The sequence below is a fragment of the Durio zibethinus genome, chromosome 12, assembly GCF_047325235.1.
Source record: "Durio zibethinus cultivar Kanyao isolate XHJ-2024 chromosome 12, ASM4732523v1, whole genome shotgun sequence".
NCBI lineage: Eukaryota > Viridiplantae > Streptophyta > Magnoliopsida > Malvales > Malvaceae > Durio > Durio zibethinus.
In genome coordinates this window covers 22,812,352-22,822,690 of record NC_143173.1, presented here as the reverse complement: position 1 = coordinate 22,822,690, position 10,339 = coordinate 22,812,352, and the positions used below count along the sequence as shown (strand labels likewise).

Here is a 10,339-nt window from a genome sequence, read left to right as displayed (position 1 = left end):
CTAACCAGTGAGACAACTCAATAATATGCTGACTGCTCACCTCCTTAAAGAGCCTAAGAGATTTTAGAACTATACTATCACTAACGATTACAATATTTAAAATAAGAATATTTTTTTTAGCACAAGAGATCTACCCTCCCACCTTGACACCTCTACCCGATCATGACCCTATATATAAGTGACTCATGATAACCTAAGTCTCAATCATGACCCTATACAAGATTGACTCATAACACAAAGCTAGCGACTTTGTGTCGCCCCGCTGCCCTGGCATGGATAAAATTTTCTTTCACTGCCAAAGCCTTTCATGTTTGCCGTCTGGCTGAAACGTGTCAGAATTTGAATGATCAAAGGAACCCACGTGTCGCCCTAACTTCATTACGTGGCAGCTTCAAACTACCTTTTGGGTCCTATTTAATGATAGGGACAATGGAGCCAGTTACTGAACCAAAAACATTGGTTTTTTTTTTAAGACCAAAGCCCTAAACACACCTTTGGTTTGCAGTGAAGAAAAAAAAAAGTAGTAGAAAGATGCAGTCAATAAAGGAAGCAGCTGCCAATGCTGGGGCCTCCGCTAAGGCTGGCATGGAGAAGGCCAAAGCCTTCATGCAGGAAAAGGTTTATAATCAGTCGTTTTACCTTTTGTTTTAGTCGTCAAAGGGTTTTGCTATTCTTTTGGCCACAAAAAAGCGTTTTGCTATTAGGGCTTATAAAGGCATTTCTTTTGTTTATCGAAACTAATTCATCAAAATGTGGTAATGGAAAGGTTGATAAAATGAAGACCAGAGACCCTAATGAGAAAGAGATGGCAAGGGAGAGGAAGGAAGAGAGGAAAGAACAAGCAGAGCAGATGAAACAAGATGCCTGCTATCAAAACGCAACAGCGAGGCAAGCTGGTGTTGGTTAAACCACAGGTGGGTACAACAGAGGCGATGCTCGTGGCTACACCAACACAGGTACTGGCTATGATGCGGGCAGGCAAGTTGGATATATACGATGACAATGTTAGATATGCTGGAGATGCTGCGGGTAGTCACGCCTATTCGACGACTGGGAGACAAGACTACCGAAGTGGGGAATAAAAGACTAGGAACATGAAGGAGTGGGAGCCTAACAATGCAGCAGCTGATACTAGAAGGAACACTTGGGTTGCTGAGGCAGATCCATACTTTGGATCCTATCATTGAAATGGACGAGTTTTTGTGCTCTGGATGAAGACTTTAAGAGTCAGTCTTTTCCTTTTCTTTTGTTGGTACGTGGAGAGTGAAGATCAGTAGTGTCTAATTGTCTATCTATTTTCAACTTGGTTTTCTTTTGGGTTCATCCTGTTGTTTGAGTTCCAATTTAATGTTTTCTTTCAGAGCAGTTATACGAATAAAAAAAGATGGAATATGGGAAAAATTGGAGAAAAAACATGTATTGATAAATAAAATATTTTTTTTTCCTTTTTCCCTTGCCAATAAATTAAAATTCGTAATGAATGGTTTGGAAGAAGAAAAAGTTAATATGGAGTTGTTGCTCTTTGAATTTGTTTGGACGTGATATTCTATGTATTTTGGTATTCTATACCTAGGAAGGTTCCAAGATTGCTATGACAGTGCTGCCTTCGAGTTGTATTGAACTTTAAACACTGATTTGCATGCATTAATTCATAGGTTTAAGACAGGCAAACCAATTTAATTCAACTAGAAATATGCACTAACTTCATCTATTAACATCCAAAAGATGGGAAATGGGAAATTTTAGATGAAGTTTGGTAAGGAGATAAAGTTTACTTATGGAGGAACCTGATTTTTTACTTTGATTTTTTATTCAAATGAACATAAGAATGAAAATTATATTATAAATATAAGGATGGGGATGGTAATAATTTTAAATTTTTATTGGATATTGGATGAGAATGAAGAATATAATATTCATTTCATATCTGTATCTTACATATATATTTTTATATATTTAATATATAAAATTTTTATTAAATAATATAAATTATTATTTTAAATTAATTAAATTAATATATTTTTATTAAAAATATATTTATATATATTTATAAAAAATTATTTAAATAAAAAAAGCTAAAAGAATTTTAGTTTTTAGTTTTTTTTTAAACTATGGTATGAAAATTATTCATATTTATTAAATACCTGTGAGATAAAAATAGAGATAAATTTAAAATATTCATTGGGTATGAATACGAGAATGAATATAATATGAAAATCCAAAGATGAGGATAGGGAATGCTTTATCTTATTCATACTCTACTCATTGGTAACGCTAAAATTTGGTGAAGTTTTTTAATATAAATGATTTAATTAAAATTTTAATAGAAAAATTCAAACTTAATAAAAAATTTCAAACTAATAGATTTAATGAAAAATTAATAATATATGAAAACATTAAAAATATTGTTTAAAATGTCATTTATAAATTTAAATTTAGTTAGTACTTACTAAGAATAAAAGTTATATCAAAATATAACAAAATTGTTTAAAATTTTTTCAATTTTTATATATTTCATTTATGTAATAAAATTTTTTTATTTAATTAATTTTAATTAAAATTTTCATAAACTTTATTTAATTATTTTTTTTAAGTTCCTAATTTATTCTTAAATTTTCCTTATCTTACTACCTACTCAATTAAAAAGGACATTATATACCTAAACTCTCTTGCTCGAGTAATATCCAAATATCAACTTTAATAATATACTAATTGATTTAAGAGATAATTTTTTAATTGAAAATTTCAGAAACTTCCTTTAAAAAATTTGGTGTATATCTTCCCAAAAAAGTTATCTGAGTATCGAACCAGTTTGCTTGATTAGTTTACACCCTAATTCCAATTGTTATCAATCCACTACACAGACAGAACGATCTTTTCTTTTCGGCGGCACTTTATTCGCAGCTGCGGTGCTTCCGTTTTATGAAAATGGTGGCGGCACGTTATTCTCGTTATCACAAATTCTCGCGAATTTTATTATTAGTATATAGATAAAAATAACAAATTAAATTTTTTTCTTTAGTCAAAAGAGTTTTATTAAAATGCAAAGAAGTCGATAGAGCTAGTAACAAGGCTAATAACATTAGCCAAGTATAGATTAAAGCCCCTAATTGCAAATAAAAAAATCCCAACAAAAGATCGTTTGAAAATAATATAAAAAGAATGAAACAATACTGTAAAACGACACTTATATATATGTCAATAAATTAAGCTCCAGACGGGCAAAGATATATTGGCATCGTCACAGTTAGGACTGTAAATGAGCCGAGTCGAGTTGAATAGTAAAAAATTCGAGTTCAAGTTCGATTTATAACTCGAGACTCAATCCTTGATTTGAGTTCGATCGAATTTTATTTTTCAAGCTCGAGTTCGATTCGTGATCGAATTCGAGCTACTTGAGCTCGTTCGATTAAGTTCGATTAATATGTAAAAATAAGTTCGATTCGTATACTTGACAAAAATTCGATTATTCATGCTCGAACTCGAATTCAAAATATTTTATTAATTAAAATAATAAAAATATATTTAAATATAAAAGCTCGATTAGGCTCGCGAACTACTCGAACCAGATATAAGAATACTTGAATTCAGTTTGATCGATAAGTTGAACTATTCGACCTCGAGTTCGACTCGACAATAATCGAATCGAATTCGAATTTTTTTCAAATTTAACCCGAATAACTTACGAATATTAATGTATCATTTACACCCCTAATTACAGCCCTCAAACAACACCTTCCATTAAAATAAATTCGTAAGGAAGTTCGAAACAATTTAAGATTTCGTTCGTGTTGTAAAAAACGATTTTTGAAAATTAATTTTTGTACTTTTAGATATTTGTTTAGTAAAAAATTGATTGTTTAATAAAAAATAATTTATTAATAAAAAAAAGGATAACTTTTCTGAAAATGTTCTTCCTCTTTTAAAAAATGGAAGACGATTTTCAAAAAAGAAGTATCTATGAGTAAAACATTTATCAATATATTTGAGTATAATGTTATTAATAATATTATTTTCTTAATATGAATATTTTTAATAATTTATTATTATTTGTTTAAAATATATAATTTTATATTTTTATTTATTAAGGTATTTATATTACTATTTTAATTATAAATATAAATAAAAAGATTTTTGGTATGATTTAATAACACATACTTTCAATATAAAATATAAATATTTTAATAGTATAAATATTTTAATAATAAATAACTATTTAATATTAATAAAAAAAATATTTTAAGAATAGTAATACTATTTTAATTATTTTAAAATATTATCATAAAGAATAATAAATTGTTTTACTTTAAATATTTTTATAATATAATATTTTAATATTAAATATTATCATTAAAATATAATTATTCATGAATATTGATAATTTCAATAATAAATAATTTCAATATATTTTAATAATAAATAAATTTTAATATTTTAATAGTTATATTAGTATTATATTACAAAAAACATATTTTCTAAAAAATAATCAAACAATAAAAAATATTTTTCATTAATTCATTTAAATAACAAAAAATCTTTTTTTCAAAAAATGTAAATATTTTTTAAAAAATATTTTCTAAAAATTAAATTTTGTGAGATAAATGAAGCCTAAAATTCATAAACACAACTTTTTCATACCAAATCAAACTCAATTATATATATGTTATTCTTATATCACAAATATAAATTTTTTATAAATGAAAGTTTTTTCATTTTATAAATAATGTCGTAATTTGAAAATAAAAAAAAATTTAAGTACTAAGATATATACTTTAAATTAATTGAATATCATCATAAAATAATTATATGAACTAATTAAATAAAATTTTAAATTCAAGTGCACCTCGATAATTCCAAATTAAAGCCTGATCTTATTTTATGGAAATTAATAAATGAATTTAACTATATATTCACCTCCATTTCTTTGAATTGAAATGGATAAAAAAAAAAAGATTTTGGTTGGGTTCTTGTTCTCGGTTTAGACATTTTATATTTAATGTAAAATTATTATACACGGTCTAATATTACGCAGGCTAAGCGAACGAGAAAGAGCATTGACACGCGCACGGAGCAGCTGCTAGCCTCGTGTTGCCACACGTCCTTAACTTGCCTCGTTTCAAGATAAGATAAAACTTCTATAAACGACCAAAACTTCCCCTCCCACATGTCTCAACAACTCGCCAGGTGGCAGAACAGGTCAGCACCGAAGAAAAAGTCCTGTCCGCGAAAGCCACGTGAGAGGTTTTGAGTAGCGTGATATGGAGAATGAAGAAGAAAAGACAGTGATCACAAAAGGAAAAGTGGAGTCCATCATGTAAAAGCCAGCCAACGTAGCGGCCTTTGCCAAAGCTGGCTTGGAAAAGACCAAGGCAACCGTGGAGAAGAAAGTCCATTCCCATCTCTTTTTAGTTCCTTTTATTTTTTTCCTTAAATTGACTGGTACATTAGATTAGTCTTAAAGCTTCATTATCCCATTGCACATGCGTCCTTTTGTCATACATGAGAAAGCAAAATATTCTTCTGAAGGCTTTTTTTTTTCGTTTCCCACTTTCTTGTGGCCAACTTTTCACTTTTAAAGTCGGGTATTGCACGTTGTGGGTCATTTGCCTCATTCTGGACAACGACTTGGACAACGACCTTACTTTTCTCTTATATCCTGGTGGCCACTAGTCCACTAGGCAATTTCCTGGAAGGAACGGAAATTTTATGCGTCTAATCTTAATGATCACTAATATGTAATCGTCACTTGAATGACGTAATTACAATTAATTAACAATTCATTTGATTTTGACATGGAAAATGTGGTGCTGCAGGTAGAGGAAGCAACAGCCCATGACCCAATGCAGAAAGAAATGGTAACTCAAAATAAAAGAGGAGAGGATCCGCCAGGCAGAACTTGACAAACAAGAGGCGCCTCAGCACGATGCGTCCGCAAAGCAAGCACGCAGAGACGACGGATACATGGCAACAAGCACTTCGACGTGCAATGCAAGTGGGACTCACATATTCAACGACTGGAGAACGTGGAAAGCCCACTGGTGCCCATCAATGTCGGCTTTGCCTGGACATGGCACTGGGCTGCCTACTGGGCAGGTGAAGGAGTGTAGGGCGTAGGCACATCCTGTTGGAACAATCCGGTTGTGGGTGGGTCTGGTAAATAATATATTAATATTATCGGATTTAATTTGAATAAAATTTAAATTTAATTTGATTATTATCGAATTGAGTTTAAATTCAAGTAATTTGATTAATCGATCAAATTTAATTTAAGTATTATTATATTTGATTCAAATAACTTATGAGCTTAATCAAATTTTTATATTTAAATATATTTTTATAATTTAAATAATTAAATATTTCTAACTCAAACTTAAATTCAAATATAAGTAATTGAGTTTTTATCAAATATAAAAATCGAGTTTATTTTTATCTATTAATCAAATTTAATTAAATGAATTTGAGTAATTTAATTTTTATTTCAAATTAAATTAAAACTAAAAAAAATTAATCGAATTCTATTCAAATTTTAAATTGAATTCAACCTCAAATTTAATATTATATTAATTTATTTTATCGATTACACTATAGATGAGTCGACGTCCCATAATACCCGAGTGGAGGGAAATCCTCATGGATACGGGACAGGGGGGACTTACAGTTGAAATGGGCTTTTTCTTGTTTTCCTTTTAGTGGGTATAGATTTTGTTTGATATTAGTTTGTAGGGCTTGTTATTTAAGAGCCTGTGTTGGGAACGTGTTCTTTGTTTTCGTCGGAGGCATGAAGTGAATTGCCCAATAAAAATGAATGGTTTTATGCAGTATAAAAAATTAACTTAATTTAAATTCCTAAATTATACAATATGAATTGACTAATTTATATAAACTAAAACAGATTACAGCTACTATTCTTCAAACAGTGGTAACTCTCACAATGGAAATGCTTTGGGCTTTTATTATTTTTGTCGAAAAAAGAATTTTTTAATCTCAAATGCTTTGTTGCTTTGTTTTCCCATCCGATTTTGGGCCCTTTTACTTTCTTTCTCTCTGGGCTTGTTTGGATTATTAACCCAATTGCATTGAACAATGAAATCACAAATCATCAATGAAATTATTTGCGCCCAAGTCTGCTCCCCTCCTAGGAGAATTCTATTTACATCTTATTTAACGATATATACATCTCATTTTTATATACACTATAAATTCAAAATTAATTTTTTTATTTTTAATTAAATATATCTCACTTCACTTTTTATTTTTTATTCTTATATTTTATTCTTTTTTTTTTATTTCTTGAAATCGAGTTTTTCAAAAATAAATATTCAAAAAATTTTAAAACTTATTACAAATGAATATTCTTGAAATCGAGTTTTTTCATAAATGAATATTCAAAAATTTTTAAAACTTCTCATAAATGAATATCCAAAAAGTTTTAAGAGTTTTCGGATATCCATTTCCAAAAGGTTTCAAAAGTTCTCGAATATTTATTTTTGAAAAGACTTAAATTTTTTTATATATCTATTTTTAAAAAATCTTTAGTTTTCTCGAAAATTGATATCCAAAAAGCTTCTCGAGTCTCTATATTCGAGAAACTCAATTTCACTTTTAATAAAAAAAATCTTAATCATGCACTTACAAATTTATTTACTTTATTATATGTGCGAATGAAACTGAAATCGATGTTCTCAATATGCATTGCATAAATTTATTCTTTCTCTTAAGCTTTTAGAAAATCAAGAATACCGTTTTCTAGTTTTTTGGTTTTGCATGGGCAAAATAGAATTTTTATTTTGCTGGGCTTAAGTTAAAAACATTTTTTTGCCATGCTTGTTTGAGAAGTTAGTCTCTTTCATTTGCACATATGATTAAGAATGGGCACATCGATAACTCGTATATGTGCATGCATTCTAGTCTAAACTTGAACACTCTATAAAACATTTTCGCTGACAATATTATTAGCAGTTGACAAATTCAATAATATTAATCTTTTGACCACTAGTCCTTACTATTAAATTTATTAATTTGTTAATGATATTTTTCAGTGACCCAAAGATTAGAGATATTAATTTTTGAAATAATGTTCTGTGTTACCCCAATCTACTAAACATTTTGTAACTAGGTCATAATTACCATAACATATAGATCTGTAGATTTATAACTAGATATAAATTTTAAGAGTTACCACCAATATTTTATTAAAGTGTTATTAATCACCTAATTAATCTATTCTTTTAATGAGATCCCAAGCTCAACTAATGATCCTTAAAGAATAAGTTTTGATTCACTAATTAGAACATGGTTTAGGAATTTAATTATGTGTAAAGAAATTATAGCACCCTCACAACGCTTATCTAAAGATGTTAGGATTTAATTTTAAATTATCCTAAATATCTTTGATTCTAATGGTCTTTTATTAAATTTTAATGTTTAAATATTAGAAATAATTTTTAAAATTTTTCCATTAATCTGACATAATTTTTAAAAATACATTCTTATCTCAAGAGTATTCAAAAATTTTATTTATTTTTTTAAAGAGGTTTCATCGTTGAAAAAGAACTTAATCAATTATTTTTTATTAATTTTTTATTTTATTGAAAGTATATCAGATTTTTTTCACTATTTTGATCAAAATTAAAAATATTTTCTTACCTAAAAATCTCTTATATGACCATTTATCTGTGATTACTAAACATTTCATTCTCAAATTTTATTTTTTATTTTACAAGTTTTATTTCTAAATTTTGTACCATTGGAGTTAAATTTAGAAATATTTTCTTAGAAATTAAACTCTTGTTATTTGTCATTTGTTTCTCAATCTTTAGAAAGAAAATAATATGACAATTATTTTTTGAAATCTAATATAAATTCTTTCACTATTTGAGTTAAATTTAGAAAAAAAAAAAACCTTTACTTAGAAATCTCATAAAAATTGGCCATTTGTGATTTTTTTTTAAAGATTTTATCATTAGATAATTGTCAAATATTTTCACCCAAAAATTTAAGTTATATTTTTAATTCTTTTATTTAAAAAAATATAATTACTTTTATTAAAATTTTATCTAAATTATTTCACAATTTAGATTAAATTTAAATAAATTTTTCACATAAAAATTTTTTAAAAAATTTATTATTTGAAAATTTTGAAAATCTTATAATTGAATAATTGTTAATTTATTCCCAAATTTTTATTAAATTTATTTATATATTTTTGGTATTTGAATTTTTTTATTTGAAAGTAAATATTAATTATTATTTTTGAAATTTTATTTAAATTTTTTTTCAATTGGGGTAAACTTAATAATAAATTTTAGAGAATCAACCATTTTTTGATTTCGTAGCATTTTAACAACAAATTTATATATTTTTATTTATTTTCAAATAATTTATAAAGATGTTCCTAATCTAGAAATTCTAACATATAAAATATAAATAAATGAATGAATAAATAAATATATGAACAAATAAAAAAAAAATAAAGATAAGTAATTACCAAAATTTGGGTTAAAACCCAAACCAAAGCTTTTAAGCAGAACAAATGGGCCCAATTTTTTTTGCTTCTCTACTTCACTCTCATTCTTCAAATGTTGAGTTTGGCTTCAGTCTCCAATTTTCAACAATTGTTTACTTTCAACACTAAGAGAACTGGTTCCACCATCTTGTTTCCTTGTTTTACTTCTCCTTCTTTCATCTTTCCATGATGCTAGACACCAAGCTGCCTTTCTCCATTCTAACAGCCCCTGAACATCTTTCTCTTTGAACTAATGTTCATCACTACAAACAAGCCTTCCACTGCCGCTGCGACTTTAACCTTCCTCGACTGCCACCATCGCCCAAAATAGCCACATTGCATTGATTGTGATTTTTATTGATTGTGTTGGGTTTTGAGCTTTTTGATTGCTGATTTTGGTGGGACTGGTTATGATTTTTGCTGATGAATTGGTGAGATGATATGCGGTAATCCTGGGATCGGCCGTTGGTTTTTGGAAATTAGGCCTGTGTTTTTGTTTGTGACTGGCTTCTGTGATATGGGCTGCTTACTAGTAATGGTTCGGAGATAGTGTTCTAGCAGAGATGGCAGTGGGATGAGGGTGTTTTCTAGTGATTTCTCTCTCTGATTTCTGTGAGCTGAAATTTATTTATAAGACAAGCAAGGGAAGTTTAGATCACTTCAAACTCAGTTTGTAACCGAGATCATTCTTAATTTATCAACAAAGCCAATCTTTTGATTTTTTTTTAAAATTTTAAATTATTTATTTTTTAAAATATCAGATAAATTAAAAGATAATTAAAAGATAAGGATAACAAAATTTTTTTTTTTTAACAGATAAAAATTAAAAAATTA

At 27.8% G+C, this 10,339-nt stretch overlaps 1 pseudogene; it reads left to right on the top strand.

Annotated features, from left to right (window-relative positions):
* The first annotated feature begins 241 nt into the window (after positions 1-241).
* LOC111297776 (18 kDa seed maturation protein-like) lies at positions 242-10,055 on the top strand (annotated as a pseudogene).
* The last annotated feature ends 284 nt before the right edge of the window (positions 10,056-10,339 follow it).